Source organism: Lissotriton vulgaris, chromosome 6, assembly GCF_964263255.1.
Source record: "Lissotriton vulgaris chromosome 6, aLisVul1.2, whole genome shotgun sequence".
Lineage (NCBI taxonomy): Eukaryota > Metazoa > Chordata > Amphibia > Caudata > Salamandridae > Lissotriton > Lissotriton vulgaris.
Window position 1 is genome coordinate 1,306,976,114 of NC_141694.1, and position 18,770 is coordinate 1,306,994,883.

Sequence of the window (18,770 nt, forward strand, 5' to 3'; positions counted from 1 at the left end):
ATAATTATTTTGTAGGTGCAAGTCAATGTGAAGATACTTATCGAATTATAGGGGGTTGGGGATTTAAAGGAGGCAAAGATCCAATTTTTCCCAGAATTTATTTTGTTTGTGGGAATAAAGCCTATTACAGCCTCCCGGACCACTGGTATGGGACTTGTTATCTAGGTTTAGTTTTTCCAAAACATTTTCATGTAGATAGAAATGCAGATGGTTCATTTGAAATTAGCAGCCATGTGAACAGATTCAGGAGAGAAAGTTTTTCAGAAATTTTGGGAGACATATTTGGGGCCCGATGTAGGTAATTCTAATTTACCACTTCTTAAATACCGAATCATACCGATTCGGTATTTAAGAAGTGGTAAATTAGAGGGAAGGGAAATGTAGGGAAATCCGAATCGGTAAATACCAAATCGGTAAGATTCGGTATTTACCGATTCTGTAAATACCGAATCGGTATCCCCCATTGATTCCTATGGGCCTTGAAGCCCATAGGAATCAATGTGGAATACCGAATTGGTATTTACCAATTCGGTAAATTCCGATTAATGCACGGGTGCGGGGGGTGTCACTTTGACACCCCAATTCCGGACTTGTGTGCCATGTGGCACACAGAGATGCCCTAAGGGCATGTCTGTGTGTCACATTGCACAGATGTGCATGCACACCTGTATTCGGTATTTTGCCACCCAATAGGATTGGGTGGTAAAATACCGATTCGGTAAGACCTGTGGGACTCAGAAGAGTCCCACCTACATCTCAAAGTTACCGAATCGGTATAAATACCAATTCGGTATTTTACGGATTCGGTAAATTTACCGATTCAGTAAATTTACCGAATAGGTAAAATAGGCCGCCTACATCTAGAATAGCCATTTACCGGTCGGTAACGGCCGAATCGGCCGTTACCGATCGGTAAATGGACACCTACATCGGGCCCCAAGTGCGTTAATACCTATGGTAGGAATTACCCTAAATGCAAACAAGATTAGAAAAATGTCCACAATCGTTGACAGGTTGTCAACAGACACTGCAAGTGGTTTTCAATTAGTGAATACTGAACTTGTTGCCATGAGAACCATGGTATTGCAGGATCGTCTTGCATTAGATATCCTTTTAGCAAAAGAAGGAGGAGTTTGTGGGATCTTGCATGTTCAACACTGTTGCACATGCATACCTGACAAAAGCCAGAATATAGAGATGTATATTAAAAACATTACAGAATTACATTCAGAAATAGAACCCTTAGAAGATGAGAGTTTTTCAGAACGTTTAAGCAAAAGATTTCCAGCAATCAAACACTGGTTCAATTATAGGTAAAATAGTTTTCCCTTTAGTAATAATGGCTATAGTGATACTTTTGTTAAAAATGTGTTGTATGCTACACAAGAGAAGAAAATATGTAACAGAAAAGAAGAGAATTTATAAGCTAAGAGATGAAAAGGAAAAGGAAATAGAATTGGAAGAGTTTCGTAAAGCTCAATATGAAAGATGTAGAAAATCAGATGAAGAATCTAAAGTTTAGAAGTACTAATATTAAGAAAGTCCAAAACATGTTCAAGGGTTGAAAATTTATAAAATTTTAGGTATTGTTTGGTGATTTTGAAATTACCAGATGAGGGAGTTGAAGGTAAAGAACAAAATGTTGTTCAAACTTGCGAAGTTAATCTCTCCTAATAAAAAGTAAACAGACTAATAAGCTTGTGATGAAATTAATAATCAACTTAGTTTTAAAGACGCACACATGAAATACACGCGGGACTAATGTGCTTTTTGTTGCAAACGCAAAGAAAAATTAATAAGCTAACCTTTTCTATTGTCTTTGTCAATATTAAATGCGGCAGTTTAATTTCATGGCATGTGCTTATTTTATGTGCTTATGTTATGTCTTTTGTGATAAAAGCTCTTAGAGTTCCAGACATTCAAAAAGGATTAGTGAATATAATGCTGCATACTTGTGCTTAAGCTAGGTAACATAATTAACCGTGTTAATTAGCAAAGGGGGGATGGTAACAGAATGGGTCTCAATTCTTTAATTAATTGATGTCTTGTGTTTGTTTAATAATGGTTTCCGAAGTAAGGCCTAAAAAGTTGGTGCAGAAATATGGCTGACAGAGCTGCTGACACAAAAGCTTGTCCAGAGGGATTTTCAGGCACATGCGCAGGTGTGAAGAATCTTGCTGCAACATTCTTATGAAACAAGGAGTGATTTCTTTGTCGTGTTATGCGTATTCACGGAGGCAGCCAAGGACAGCATTTTCTTATGCCTGCCAAGGTCAGGAAGTAGATGTCCTAGACTCGAAAATAAGTATCTTTCTTGAGGAAATCGAGGATGTGGAATAGAAAAGACAGTGGGTCTTATATGAGACCAGGATTGTGGTCAGGAGCCGAATGACCTAATAACTATATCATGGTCTGACACGGAACAGCCAAAGAAAGTCTTGAATTTTATGAAAGAAGGTAAAATGTAGAAAGTTTAGCTAGAGAGAAAGGTATAAATTAAGACACCATGAGTGGAGAAAAAACTCTTACTTTCTGATTCCTGAATGCCTGGCTTTATGCTGATGGACCTTTGACGCATGTAAGGACAGCTGACTTTATTGATTTATTCCTTTCTAGGTAAAGAGATAGGTTCAGGAAACTTTTATTTTGCTAATTCTTCATGATTCTGAGCTAACTTTGAAATGTCGGTTCTAATTTCATTTCCTTTTTTTAAAATTTTTATATTTCTTATTTATTGATTTTTTTTGCTTTTATCCCGTGGTGGTGGGAGACAGGTTAAACAAACAAACATGAATCTTACATAATTTATACATAAGAAATTATACAATAGTAATTAAAGGACATTATTAATTTGCCAGCCACTTTTCAAATGGTGCCCAGTTCTTAGAAGCAGTTAAACGTCTTTTCTTTCCTCTGAACGCCTGAACAGACGTCTCTAGTTTGAACCAGGCCAACATCCTGGCCTTCCAATGACAAAAGGTAGGAGATTCAGGATTTATCCAGAGCGATGTAATGCAGAGTCTGACCATGGCCATTGCAATAAACAGAAAAGCTTCAAGATATCTTGTTCTTTCGGGGGCCATAGAGTATTCATAGCCAGTAATTACCATTTCTGCCGAGATTTTAACTGAAGTTTGAGTTATCTGAGTAAGAAAAGTTTCAGTTTGATTGATAAAGGAAGATAACTCCGGACAGTCATAGAACATGTGAACAGAGTCTGCAGACAGGAATTTACATCTTGCATAAAAGGATCCTTTGTAAGCATGGGCGGAAAATCCGTTCCGCTCGCGGATTTTGCGGATTTTCGGGAAATTCGCAATCCGCGAGATTCGCGAATCTCCCGCAAAATCCGCAAATCCGCGAGCAGCGGATTTTGCTCGCACTGCTCGCACTGTTCGCGTGAGTTCGCGCCCCGCGAATAAGTGCAAAATTGCAGAAATACGCTCTTAGCAAAACTGAAAGTAACTACTTACCAGGTTCAAAAGTTCAGGCTCATCATTAGTAGCCATTTCCTGTAGTGCTTCCTGAGGGTCCCCTCCAGAGTTCAGTTGCCAGTTGAAACTATTATGTGACCCTGCTCTGAACCTCAGAATAGTTACACATATGCCACAAAGGTCCTGAATTACAGCTAAGGGAGACAAGCAGGAGCCAGGCTGGAAGTTAAAATCCATTAATCAGCCCCTAATTCATTATTGTCAGTTGGGGCAGGGCAGGTGTTGTAACTAATTTTGCAACAATGAAAGCACTTAGCAAGTGCAAAAGATCACTAATCAGGGCGCACTAAGGAAGCAGGTCCAGCTAAAAAAATATTCTGTGACACATTAATCAGCCCCAAATTAATTCAGGTCACTTGAGGCAGGGAAGGTGTGCTTTGCTTTGCCGAAAATAATGTACACTGGACAACCAGAGGGTGTGGTGATGAAACAGAGGGTGGCATGGGTGGGCCAGAGGGTGGCATGAGTAGTCAGAGAGTGGCAGTGGTGACAGAGAGTGGCAGTGATGAAGAAGAGTGTCCCAAACAGGCTGGACACGTAGAAACAACAAGTTCGCAAAACTTGCGACCCGACAGGTAAGTTCGCAAATTGCGAAATTGTAAAAACCCTCGCGAACTGGCAGAAACACGGGCGAACACAAAAAAAAAAAAATCCGCAAATTCGCGGGAATTCGCGGATTTTGCGGATTGCGAATCCGCAAATCCGCAAAATTCGCGAACGCGAGATCCGCAAAATTCGCCCATGCTTAATCCTTTGCCCCCACTAACAACCCCCATCTAACAAGTATTGCAGGCGTATAATAAAGGTTAAACATACCCATATAACTTTGTGAGTGGAGGGTACCTGAAACCAAAACAGACCTAGCTAAAACCAACGGATTTTTTAAGTCAACATAAGGTACTCCGAATTTAGTCACCCACTTATTGTTCTGATCATCTAATTCATCTGGAAGTTGAGATAGAAAAGACTGTTATAGACTGCCAATTTTTACTTTCCTTCTTATTAATTCAACTATAGTAATTTTATGAAACATTGTTAAATTTACAGGGAGCTTCTTATCAAAAAAAGTCTGAATTGCAGGTATTTAAAAAGTGGTTGGACTGCAGATGGCATTTCTTCTTCAAAGAAGAAAAAGAGGCCATTTGTCCAAGATCAGCCAAGTCGCCAATCTCCTTCAAACCAAGCGATGTCCAGGTAATAGCCACCCCCTCATGAAATATTGATGGAAGTAACCCAGAAGCGTTTAATGGGGTGTAATAATTGAGCTTAGGAATATGAAAATGACGACAAACTTTTTGCCAGACCGAGAATAACGCCCAGGATACCTTGAATTTCGTTTTTTTTAAATAACTAGGTTCAAGGATACGAGTTATTACACCTTTTGTGGCATCTCCCAGTGATATTGAATATATTGATGGTGACAGATGTAATGGAAGCTCAGCAGAATCTCCTAGCAAAGGAAGGGCGAAGTGTTGGATCATAGCTGCCCAATAATAATAAATTACATTGGGAGCTGTCCAGCCCCCACGATCCTGCGGGAGACAGGTCCAATTAGCCGCCCTCCTTGGTTTACGATATGCCCATAAACATCGTTGACATATGCTTTCTGCTCTTATTAAGATTAGACTAGGGATTAGAAGTGGGATAGATCTGAAAAGATATAAAAATTTAGGAAGGACAAACATTTTAAGAATATTACAGCGACCAAATAACGAAAGATGTAAATGATCCAGCCTCTCTAACTTATTATGAAGTAGATCGATAATAGGAGGATAATTCAGGTCCAGGATCTGATCTACATCTGGCGAGATTTGAATACCAAGATATGTTCCTCTGTAGTTATAGGAACATGAGAAATTGGCATAACCGCGGATTGCAAAATTTGCGTCTTTGCAATATTTAAATTATAGCCCGAGATTGAGCCAAATTGGGCTGCCAAAGTCTCCAATGCAGGAAAAGATCGAGCGACATTATCAGTTAGTAATACAATATCATCAGCATATGCCAATGCCTTGTATTCAATTCCATGGACAGAGATAGGAGAAATAGTCTGGGATTTTTCTATCAAACATAAAAAAGGATCGATAAATAAAGCGGAAAGGAGGGGAGAACACGGGCATCCTTGTCTGGTGCCCCTGCTTATAGGAAAATAATGTGATTCATTACCTGAAATACAAATTTTAGCAGTTGGAGATATATACAGAGCTTGTAGAGCCTGGATAAACTCCGATGTGCAGCCATTCCAGCACAGGACACCCCATAGATACCCCCAGGAGACCCTGTCGAACGCCTTCTCGGTGTCCAACAGGATCACCCGAGGGAGGAGTTTGTGAACTTTGCCCAGTCTAACAGGGCAAAGACACGCCTGATGTGATCCGTCGGTCCCTGCTGGGAATAAACCCATGCTGGCGGATGGAAACCAGGGGAAGAATTGTTTGAGTTAAACGAAAGGCCAATATCCTTGAATAGATTTTACTGTCCGTATTGATTAGCGCTATCGGGCGGTATGATGCAGGGTTTAATTCGTCCTTGCCTTTCTTTTTAAAGAGGACAATTGTCGACTGTCGCCAAGAATCAGGGACAGACCCGGTCTGGGCAAGACGGAGAACCTCTAACATTTGCTGGTTAAATAAGTATGAGAAAGTCTTATAAAATTCAAGGTGGATAAGATCTGGCCCAGCTGCTTTACCATTGGAAAGGGATTTCATAGCGGTTACAACTTCCTCCCAGCTAATAGGTTCTGCCAAAATTTGATTCTGATCAGCTATAACCTTCTGAGTATCCATAGATTGGAAAAATTGGCCCAGGCTAGTTTGTTGTTGTAAAGTTATATTCGAATCCTCTGTATAGAGTTTCGAATAAAAATCAACAAAAGCATTTACAACACCACTGGGTGTGTCTTCTTGAATAATACCAGACTGATCCTTAACCCTGATAATCTGGCTAGCTACAGCCCTTTGTTGTAGACGTTTTGCTAGAACCTTGCCAGAATTTTCCCCCAGCTCGTACATAGAAGTTCAAAATTGGAAATACTTGGTTGCTATATCTTTATAAATGGGCTCTAGTAGATTAGACTTTGCTATAGCAACCGATTTCAGACTTGCTGCTACATCTTCCCCCATACGATATTAAAACTTAGATCCAACTCAGCTTGTTGAAGCGCTGCTAGTCTAGTTTTGACAATTTGCTGCTCTGTTTTCCAACAATAGGAGGCGAATCTCTTAGTTTCGCCACGCAACTGGGCTTTAAATGTGTCCCAGACAGTACCGACCGATGCGGTACAGCTATTAATTTCAAAAAATTCTGAGATCCAAACAGTGAGCTGTTCCTGATACAATTTATCTAATAGAAGTTTCCTATCGAAAGTCCATGATCTGATTTGGTTAAAAGGACGATCCCATGGGAGACTGAAAATAATGGGATTGTGATCAGATATAGTCCTAGGGTTAATTTCAATCTTAGTAGACCCTGCACCTTGAGCAGACATAAAAACGAAATCAATACGGACCATTTTGTTATGAGGTATTGAATAGAAAGTGTAGCCCTCTTGATTTGAATTATGATAGTGCCAAAGATCCATCAAACCATGTTCAATAAGAAGAATCCGGAGCGCCTTATAAACTTGAGGCTTTCGTCCGACATATGCACTATGCTTTATTATATCTAGCTGACTAGGGATATTGATATTAAAATCCCCGCAAAAAAACATTGTATGGGGCCAAGTAGCTAACTCTAGATTTAAATTCCTCAGGACCTGCAGGACATCAAGGTTAGAAGTATATATTGAGCATACAGAAAGCAAACGATTATTAACCAATAACTCTACAACTAACCATCTGCCAAAATTATCTTGCTTTATCCTTTTAACCCGCCCAACCCCGGTTTTTAAAATAATAGCAACACCCCTAATTGTAGAAGTTAGTTGGGTGCAAGCCACTTAATCATAACCCAAAAATCTGAGATGACCACAGCTGCTCCAAGGAATATGAGTTTGCTGCAGGCAGATTAAATCCACCTGCATCACCTGCAACATCTTATGAAAAAATCCTACGTTTTTTAGGGTCATTCAGTCCACAGATATTCCAAGTTGCACATGTCAATCTAGGAGCAGCCATTAAGTTTAGTCAAAAACAAATAGCCCTGAAGAACTATTAAACATTTTATAGAGCAAGTAACTGCAATCCACCTTGTTTTGAAGATAAATACAAGAATTGGCATCACATTAAATACATTTGAAAAACTCAGACGGCTGTCTGTAACCACAAATCTGATCACCTCCGCCCACCACCAGCACACCACCCAGCAACCCACCCCAGTCACCCCACCCACCCCAACTGAACCCACCCACCCACCCACTACACCCCCACACCCCTCACCCCCCATACGGAGCATCAGGACCGTGGTCCTTGTGATGGTTGAGTAAGCATATCCCCACACTCCACTGATCCCACAGTTTCCCCCTATCCAGAAAAATTAAGGATGACCCTAAAACATCAGCTAAAGAAAGAGTTCAGGATTTTATATATACCACTCAGGTCATCACAAAGACAAAAAAGGAGACAAAAAAAAAATGATGGCTGCCCTGCGTCTGAGAACAAAAAAAATACATTGCCTAACTCAGGCTATATTGATTCCAGAAATTCCTTAGCAGGTATCTCCGACAAAAAGAACTTTGTCTGGCCCTTAAAAATCACTTTTAATTTTGCCGGGAAGAGCAAAAATGCCTGGGCCCCCTTAGCCTGGAATAGAAAAATCTGCTGCCGGAGATGCCAGCGGCGATCGACCATCTCTGAACAAAAATACGGACGGACAAAGAATTGGCAGTCCTTAGCAGATCGCTTCTTATTAGGTCTGGCAAGGTCAAATATGCGTTCACAGGCAAGGAATTTGTTGAAACATACCAGGATAACACGGGGGTAGGGATTGTTGGCACTGGCAGAGGATTGCTTTTTTTTATTGAATGGAAAACGATGCGCTCTCTGTATTTCGAGATTCCAATCCCATTGGGTGACCTGTGGAAAAGCATCGGTAAAAAACTCCACTATAAACTGCTGGACATCGTCACCCTCTTTGTTTTCCTCTATCCCCAAGATCCGAAGGTTATTCCTTCTAGCCCGATTCTCAAGATCTGAAAGCTTCCATAAAATGTCCTTGCGTTGTTCTTTGACCTCTGTGACTAGATCTTTCTGAACAGCTGCAGCATCTTCAAGAGCTGAAATCCATTCTTCAGCTTTGGCGACCCTGGTAGTAGTCTCGGTGCAGGTTTTAATAACATGTCCAAGAGAGTTCTGCATTTTGCTGCAGACCCCCTGGGTACGCATGTTCTCTTGTCTTGTTGCTTCTCTGTGCATCATTATAGTTTGATAAATTGTTACCAGAGAAACCTCTTCAGAGATAACTGACGCAACTCCCCCAGTGTTTCCACATATAGCCTGCATATTCAATTCAGGCTGTTCCACAGGTAAGTTATTCTGCAAATTTTGCTCAATAGATTGGGAAGGTGCTTTAAAGCCAGGGGCTTTGCGAACTGTATCAGTATTAAAGTCTTTTGGAGCCTCACTAAGACGCCAATCAGCCGAGTCACTATCATAGTCCGACCACTGGAGCTCTGAATGGTCATCATCATCATTCTCCCCGGATACAGAATGATCAGAGACCGAATAAAACTTGTCGGTAGACTCACTAACCACTGAGCCCCTGGTGTCATGAGATCGTTCTGTAGGCAACTCCAATGAAGCAGATGTAAGCATATTGGAAAGCTGAACTACATTGCCCAGCATGCACTGGACGGGAGAACATGAAACATTAGAGGAATCTGGAGCTGGGCCTGGAGTCATAACTCCCTCTTTTGAAGAATTAATAGAGTTAGTAAGTCCCGGGAGCTCAAAGGGGTCAATATGATGGAAAGAGCCTCCTGAATTAGACAGCACTGTAGTAGATACTGTTAAAGGAAGACTCTGTAATAAGACGGGATTATCAGTAGCAGGCAGGATATGAGAAGTTATCAGCCGAGTCGGGGAAGGAGCTGCATTATTAAGAACCTGCGGCTTCACCCCCTCCTTACCGGAAAGATCTTTGGAAGTCTTTGAATCTTGTCCTTGCGCTGTTTCAGACAATCCGGCATTTGCAGTGAGGACTTTTCCCTTAGCCCCAAGCCTATCAAACATTTCAGGGAGTGTTTGACCCTTGGTAGACATTGAGGGAGTGGCGGCAATTACTGCAAGGATCGTAGATGGAGGTTTGTCTGCATTTGTGAGGCGTCCCTTCTGGATCGAACCCAAGGAGCCTTTCAAGTCAGCTTCCTGCTGGTTACGCGTTGAGCTGCGGGACTTGAGAGCGGCAGCCGCCGCTTTAGATGGCACTTTCGGCGGCATCCTGCTTTTGAAAGTCGGAGGTGGAAAGCCACGGCCCGAAGAACAGTCGCCGGACTTGGAAGTAGAAAGCGCCGCACGAAGCACCGACCCAGGTGAGCAGAGGCTAGGACGCTGAGCAGCCCGCCAAAACCACCACAGCTTCAGAAACACCCCAGGTCTGATAGAGGCCATGCGAAAGGTAAGAGCCACAGGTGGAATTGCTCTTTTTCCTGCTCAGTGAGAGACAAACGATTTTAGCAAATATTATGCAAGCAGGGCAGAGCAGTCATTCAGGGGTCCACTGCGGTTCAGGAGAGCGGAACGCCACCTCACTCGGCCAAGAACACGGCCGCCATCTTGTTCACCCTAACTGAAATAAAGATATTTGAAACATAAAATGCTCTTTCTTATGAATAATAAAGCTAATAAAATTAGATTTTAAATGATAAGCTGGTCTTGTTTATTCATGGTCTAGTTTCCATTAGTTGATCCATCAACCATAGTGGTTTGATTTAAGAGAAAAATCGTTTTATATCATGATAATGAAAAATAAACTGCAGATGTATATAATAGTGTAAATATTATGTGAATAGAATATAAATCAAATCACTTGATTCAGCTGCTCAAAAATTGTCTCATTGGTGTTATGGGCCTGTATAAGTATTTTGTAAATAATGGTGAGTATTGAGGTGATAGGTAGCGTTTGTGAGACAGTTTTTCTATAGGAGCACTGGATCACTAGCAAGGAAATTCAGTGGGAAGCTGGAGATGAAGTATTTTGTCCCTGAGACTTCAGCAGGAGGCAAGCACAGTTTAAGCCCTTAGAGAATAATATGTAAATGATGAAAGTCCTTAAAAAGTTCCTTCTCCTTTCCTTGGCAATAAAGCAACCACTGCAGGCCAACCCAGCAAACAGCACACTGGCAGAGGGGCAGTAAAACTCCTGCAGGGTCCTTGGTTCTTCTCCTTGGCAAAAAGATTTCTTGTTCCGGAAGTGATCTAAATTCTTGGGATCAGGGTCCCAATATTTATACCCCAAAAGTCCTTTGTTCTCTGAAGGCAGAGAGGCCTCTGTCTAGTCCAAACCAGTTCCTGAGCACTTTGTTTACATGACTCTCTTCTTCCTTTCACTGTGCAGGGCAGAGACATCAGCCTCACCACAGGAGGTGGAGCCAGCACAGGGGAGGGAAGATACACTTCTGGAGCACTCTGTTGACATGATTCCTCCTCTCCTTTCACAGTGCAGGGCAGAGACATCAGACAAGCTACAGGAGGTGGAGCCAGCATTATAGAAGGAAGGCCCAGCCATATTCAGGTCCCAAGTGCAACTCCTCCCTCCCATCTAGATGCAGATCTCTCTATTCACCACCGGGCTGCCCCCGCCTGTCTCCTGGAATCCCCCAGCCCTGTCACTCACAAACCCAGACAAGTACTACCCAACCCAGCAGAGGGACGCCTGGATAGTTAGGCAAGAAAATACCTACTTTCTAAAAGTGGTATTTTCAAACACAGAATTTTAAAACCAGCTTTACTAAAAGATGTATTTTACCATTCTGAGTTAAGGCATACTAAATTTGAATTTCCATCATGTTCCCTGAGTCAGTTAAGATTATAAGAATGTAATAATCTAACTGCCCATTCTAACCTATGGAGAACAGGTAGCCTTCAATAGTGAAAAACAAAAATGGCTGTAATTCACTATAAGAACATGCTATACACATCAGAGCATGTCCTACCTTTTACTTACAATGCACCCTGCCTTGGGCCTACAATTGTTGTATTTCTATCTAGGACCCTAATTCGATATTCCCGATTCATGCCCTTTTGTGGTTATAATAAATAATATCCTTATAAAGGCATAAGAATCATATCCATATTTAGTAATAGAACATGCAGTCCAAAGCACGGCAAGGCTACTCCCATAGACTCCTAGAAAGCACAACGCGTTCTTTAAACAAGCCAAGCATCCAGCAGCCCGGGAAAACCCCCCCTGCTTTTGTTTTGATTTGCACAAGAACTCCTGGAGTCCAGAAAGAACTGTTAGTTCTTAGTGACGTCTTATGTCCAACCTTACGTCAAACCCGGCACCTTTCAGGTATAAATATACCAACGTTGCCTTAAGCAAACACACGGTGGTGTGGAGCAGAGCGGTTATCTACTTATCCAAAGCCCAGCTGATGCGAGAGCCGAAGGAACCCGCCCCTCCCTTTTTGACGCGCTGGAGAAGCTGCCTTTTCTCACGCTGAGAAATCCAGCTCCAGTGTTCCCGAGTTACCCTCGCGAGTTGCTGGGAGATTGAATCCTGAGAAGCGAGATACAAGACCTCCTTCATTCTATAACCAAGGTACGGAGCTGATTAAAACCTTAGAGAGAATTCTTGATTCCGATACTTGGCAAAAAAACCTAACTTAACTTAAAACTGCTACCTACTTACTCCTTCCCACGTATTAGGCTTTGGTCGGGTACGCTGGGGTAGGTGTATCTTAGAAGCACCAGTTGAGTTTGTTAGTCAATGTTTTTATGTATGTATATATTTTATCCATTTTAAAGTATCATATGGCTAAGAATCCATATCAATGCTTTTACAGTATTATTTCATAATACTACTTTTACTGTACGCACTTTACTTTATGATAAGTATTGCAATTATGGCAATTCATTTCTCTTGCATGAGAAAGAAGACTGCTCAATAAAATAACACCTTTTATTGAAAATGCCTGTCTCTCTATTTCTCTGCACTCTGGTGAAACTAAGCATGCACGATTGACTGAGTGAAATAGCTGCCTATTGTTTTCACACGACTCTAGAGATACACTCTTTATTTTGAGGGAGCAAAGTTGTCATGTTTATGCGGTTGTCAGAAGCTGAATCCCTCCTTGTCTAATCAGGGAAGTTCACACCTCCCTGTTTATTTGAGAAAGTTTCTAGTGACCTCTGAGCTAGCTGACAAACCTAAATTAAGTCTAACATAGTCAGTAGAGACCTAGATGACCTCAGTCTGACGTCTACACTGCTGTTTATGTTATTCTAATGTGCAGAGCCTATTGGGAAAATAGGAACTACACTACACAATAGGGGTGTCTAATAGGAAGCAAAGGGAAGGTTTGAGGACTGGCAAGTGGGTGCACTTGTCCAAGTCGACATGGCAGTGCTGGACTGCACATAGGCCGTGCAGTGGCAGGCCCGAGACACACTTTACAAGCTGCTTCTGTGGGTGGCACAACTAGTGCTGCAAGCCCACTAGCAGCATTTGATTTACAAGCCCTGGGCACACATGGTGCACAGTTCTAGGGGCTGACAGATAAATCAAATAACTCAATCATGGAATAACCAATTAGTACATAACTTTAACATAGGGAGCACTTGGACTGTGGCACTGATTAGCAGTGGCACAGTGCCCAAAGCATAAAACCAGCAAAAATATATCAAAACAGAGGAGGCAATCCGTCAAAATGGAAGGGAGACTCACGCCAATGATGCCAGGTAAGCATGGGCGAATTTTGCGACTCTGGCGTTCGCGAATTTTGCGAATTTGCGAACTCGCAATCCGCAAAATCCGCGAATTCTCGCAAATTTGCTGATTTTTTTTGTGTGTTCGCAAGGATTTCTGCCAGTTCGCAAGGATTTCTGCCAGTTTGCGAGGGTTTTGTACCAGTTCGCAATTGCGAACTTACATGTCGGCTCGCAACGGTCGCGATTATGTTGTTTCTACGTCTGGTTCATCATCACAGGTTCCCATCACCCTCTGTTTCACCCCTGCCACCCTCTGTTTCACCCATGCCACCCTCTGGTACATCAATGCCACCCTCTGGTTCATCATCACTGTAGATTATGGGGGGAAAAAGCAAGCACACCTGCCTGCTTCAACTGACATGAATTAATTTGGGGTTGATTTATTAATGTGTCACTGTTTTAAAATTCCAGTCTGGCACCTGCTTCCTTATCTGTAATTTGCTTTCTGTTGCAGTGCAATTTTTTTTTCCAGGACCTTTGTGGCCTACTTGTAGCTATTCTATGAGCCTGCTGTGAGGGTCAGAGCAGGGTCATACAATTGTTGCAACTAGCAACTGAACTCTGGAGGGACCCTTGTCAGGAAGCACTATAGGGAATGGTTACTAATGATGAGTTTGAACTTTTGAACCTGCTGAATGCTTTCACTTTTGCAAAACTCGTTTTTCTGCAGAACAGCATTACAGCAACTGTAATGCCCCAAACAAGTTTATATGAGAAAGTTGATTTCTAATCCAAAAGTTATCCAAAGAAAATCAAAAGACCTCAAATCCAAAAATGTGCAGGCAAATGTCAACCTGAGGAGTTATTCTGATAAAAATCATCATTTTCAGAAGGTCTATGCTGCTTGCTAGTAGATTTCTTGTGCAGAATTGCAATTTTTGTAATTTCGCGAGTGCAAGATTGTTGCTGCCCGCCGCACCTACATGTTCGCAATTGCGAACTTACACCGCACGCCGCAAAATTGTATCAACAAGAAAAAAAAATCCGCTGCGTGCGAATTTGCGGATTTTTGGTAAATTCGCGAGCGTTCGCGGATTGCGAATTTACCGAAAATCCGCAAAATCCGCGAGCGGAACGGATTTTCCGCCCATGCTTAATGCCAGGTCTAACAATAGGTGTCAGGTTAATGATAGGGTAGGTAGGTTTTCGTGTTTTTATAGGTTTTAATATTTATGTGTTAGGAGGTGGGGATATGGGAGGGTAGGTTGTTAAGTGGGTGAGGGGGGTTAATGTTTAGTATGTGTATAAACATTTTTTTAAATACAACTATATATATATATATATATATATATATATATGTATATATATATATATATTTGTTTAGATTTTAATGCATAGGTAGTTTGTGTATAGGGGAAGTTCATGTTTCATGTATTAAGGGGGGTTTGATGTTTAACCTGTCTGTTGCTGTATATGTGTAGAGTGGTATAAGTTATGGTTAGGTAGGTTAGTATTAAGTTAGGATAGTGTTGTTGATTTGGCATAGGCTAGTGTGGGCATAGTTTCACTAGGAATAGTTAGTGAAGTTTAGTTAATTTTTAATATTACTTTTTATTGGTGTTTTAAATGAAAAATGTTTAGCACTTTCACAACTGTTAGCTCATTAACTGTGTGGCAGTTGTCATATATGCTTTGTTTGGGTAGAGCACATTCTGTAGGATTTCCTGGCAGTGTTTGTATACATGCGTAACTAGGCAAGGCACCTAACGAGGGGATCCTGCCAAGTGTGTAATGGATTCACCTAAGGGATCTCCAAACATAGTTGAGCACTGTAAGCGGCACTATTACTGTGAATGGATAGACAGGCTGAAACAGGTATTCACCTACTGTTGCACTGTGTATGTAAATCATGAGACATGCATTTGAGGGATGGTAATGTCAAACCATTGTCAGTAATCAAGGATTATTTGGGTCACACATTGATGCAAGCCCTTTACACACTCATCCTTGAACCATTTGCTTGCCACAGCAGTGTTGTTAGCTGGCTAGTATCCATGGACGATCTCACCACCAGTGAGACTATTCACCATTAACATTGACTTCATGCTACTTGTTTCACTTTATGCTTGTGACCTTGAGTAACTACATGCTAGCCTTGGTGCACATAGGGTTCACCAAATATATTTCCCTTGGCCTGGGTAGCTTTGTCCACGGCTCAATGACACACATGTCCCTTTGTGGAGTAGTTGGTTTCTTTGGCTCCCAAAATCCAGCATGTTGTACTTACTCCAGACATCAACAGACATACAACATACATGGTGCACTCAGTTAATTTATTTACGGGTGCAATATTTTTTAGAATCACAGACACAGTTCTATCGTAAACAACCCCAACAGTTTTTCGAGCCCTTGGATGGCCAGACAGATTCCATGGGGGATACACTGCATGGGACATGTGGAAGAGATGAGTGTTTCAGTGAGGAAGAGGATGTACACATTGCCAATAGGAAAGATAGGCCACATTGACAGTCCACAAATGGATGAGCTCAATAGGTGGGACAGCAAATTGCGGACAGTACCAGTTGGGAAGTACACTGGCATGATCTTCAGCACTGGGCAAAGGAGAAACTGGCAATTTGTCCCATAGAAATGCTATCGGGCAGATTTCTGTTGGAAAGGGTTGAGGTTCACATCTTCCTCCTCTGATGTGTGTGGTTCTTCCTATGATGGGGGTGTTGTAGGCGCCAGAGGCACACACAGATCAGGGGCTGAAGATGTGGAACCGCAGTCCGCAGCAGCATTTGTCTGTGCCAACAAGTGAGGCAGCACTGCACTGAGAAGGGCCTGCTAGTTTGTTAGCACAACAGTAACATCACTGTGGTAGGGCACCCGTGGTTGCGTTGCATGTGTCCTGCTTCTTCTCCATGGAATCCAGGATATTGCGGATGGCACCCAGCTGTTTGGCAACCTCACTGGTGCCACTTTGGCAGGGCAGTTGTTTATGTCTTTCGCTCATGACACTCGCGATGCCAGCCAGGGAATGATCGAGTCCACAGAGCTGAGGGAAGGTGCCCCTTATAGCGCATAAGGTGTCCTTATTAGTACTGAGACATCTATAGACAGCCTCTAGGGTGCTGGCCACGGACTCCATCCCCACCTGCACCACATCTACCATCTCCTTCTGTATTCCTAACGCATGATGTTGGAATTCAACTTGGGGGTCCTCAGAATCTAGGCCTGGGAGTGTGCTGACAGGTGGTGATTGTTGGGTGGATCCTATAGAGAGCCCGCAACCGCTATTGGCCATTCCTGCAACTGTAAAAGTGTTTCAAATGAGGCCAGGATTTGCCAGAAGGTTACTTGGTCAAAGTTTGGCATGCTGTCATCCTCTGCCAGATCATCATCCCAGACAGGTAGCTGGTCAGGAGGTGTAGGTACATCCTTTGCAATGAGATAGAGAAATGTTTTGGGTGTTCTAAAGTAGATGTTTACATGAGTGATCGGAATGACAATCTGACTTTCTAATATTTAAATTTCAATACAACATTGATGCGTAGGATGTCTGTACATGGAGGTATAGTGTCCAAGTTGCATTGTAGTTTCCTTTCAGATGACAGTATTTCTGCATACTTCATACAACCACTGGGTGACAAGACTGGATTTTTGTCTCATGACACATATTGTAACACAGTCGCACAGGTCACTGGGCCTATCATTTCTGGATGTATAGGAAGAGGTCAGGTCCACATCTGCCAAGGTTATTTGCAGTCTTTTTCATGATAGCTATGCTGATTGTGTTTAACATATTGAAACCACTACTCAGGGTAGGGCAGTTTGGAATGCTGCTGAGATGGGGACTTATTTCATTTATGGAGACTTGCGTAAGCTAATAGAAATTTGTTTTGCTTTCAGTATTTGGAAGCACATGCAGGTCTCCATGGACGAAATTATCCCCTACTGCAGTAAAATCAGGCAGCAGCTCGGCAGCATTCCAAACTGCCCGGTAGCCAGTCTGGCCCTGCCACTACTGGTCATATTCCGCCTAATCCCCAGGGTGCCTGCATTCCCTGTTGCCAGCATTCAGCCTACTGCTCCTCTGAAGGTGAGGTTGATCTGGTCACAAATTAGGTATGATTCTGACATCTGGCTTTCAAGCTGTTCACTATTGCCCTCTGCCTTGTTGTGCAGTCTTGCATGTACATTGTTCATTCAGATGGGCAAGGGTTGATTTTGTAACACATATCCTGCACAACTCTACACACCAACCAATCTTGCTACACTGCATTGTCGTACCGAAGCACAAGTTGTTTTGATGCATTTATACAGAACACAGTGATGCGTCATTTCTTGTAAATATGCCCCAAGGTGCACAAGAGGGTGCTTTTGGATTCACAGACTCCATCACATTAAATGATGCCACATAAGAATGTCACTGGGTGGCAATACCAAGGCCTTGATGTTTGAGAGTTTTTCTGTTTTCTGATCGTCAGCATCATAAAAACAAGTCTTTGGTTGATACGCTTTTCGTTAGTGCACTAACCTTAAGGATGATACTTAACCTTGTTTTCTCTTTTTAGGTGTGGTGTTGCGGGGATGGTGTTTGCTGCATCGCTGGGTTAGCAAGGAAGAAGATGTCCGCAGCTTCGGACATTCACAGGAGAACCGTGCAGCACTGCAGAGATGGAGTTTGCTGTGTTGTTGGTTTTGCAGGGGAGATGATATCCACAGCATCAGGGATTTACAGCCACAATGCAGAATAAACTCAGCAGGGTTGTAGAGACGTTCAGCTGAGCAGGATCCCTGTAGAGGATCCATCTTCTTCAACCAGTGGGTAATCCAAGCACTGCATCGTGGTTTGAGTGGGGTATAAATACCATTCCCAAATCCTGCTGAGTCAGTCTAAATATCCCCATAGTCATGTGCATGTGAGTCAGCCCAAATATCCCCATAGTCATGTGCCTATGTGTCAGCCCAAATATCCCCATAGGCATGTGCCTATGAATCAAGCAAAATATCAGGATAGTCATGACTAGTCAGCCCAAATATCCCCATGGTCATGACGAGTCGTCCTGAAGGCCCTGGGTGATAATATTGCTTGTACTTTGGTGTTTCATGACTCAGTGATCTAGGTCCCCAGGGTTAATTACCATGCCAAGAACGTTGTCAAGCCTACGGGGCAATGAGTCCTATGAATAGCCAGGGAGGCACTGAGATGTGTGCTCTATTCAGCAAGCCTTCCACACACAAGGGACAGGAGGAGTGAAAACACAAGATGGTCAGGGCCATGACACCTACCTTCGCGAGGCCACAGGATAGAGCAGCAATAATGAGGGAGGCTCCAAAGAGAATACCGGCTCAAGACAGTGGTCAGTGACAGCGGCAAACTGGTGGGCTCTCCCTCTCATTGCCATTAAAAAGACGATACCGGGCATGGAAGATTCCAGGTGAAGATTTATTTTGTGGTCAGCTA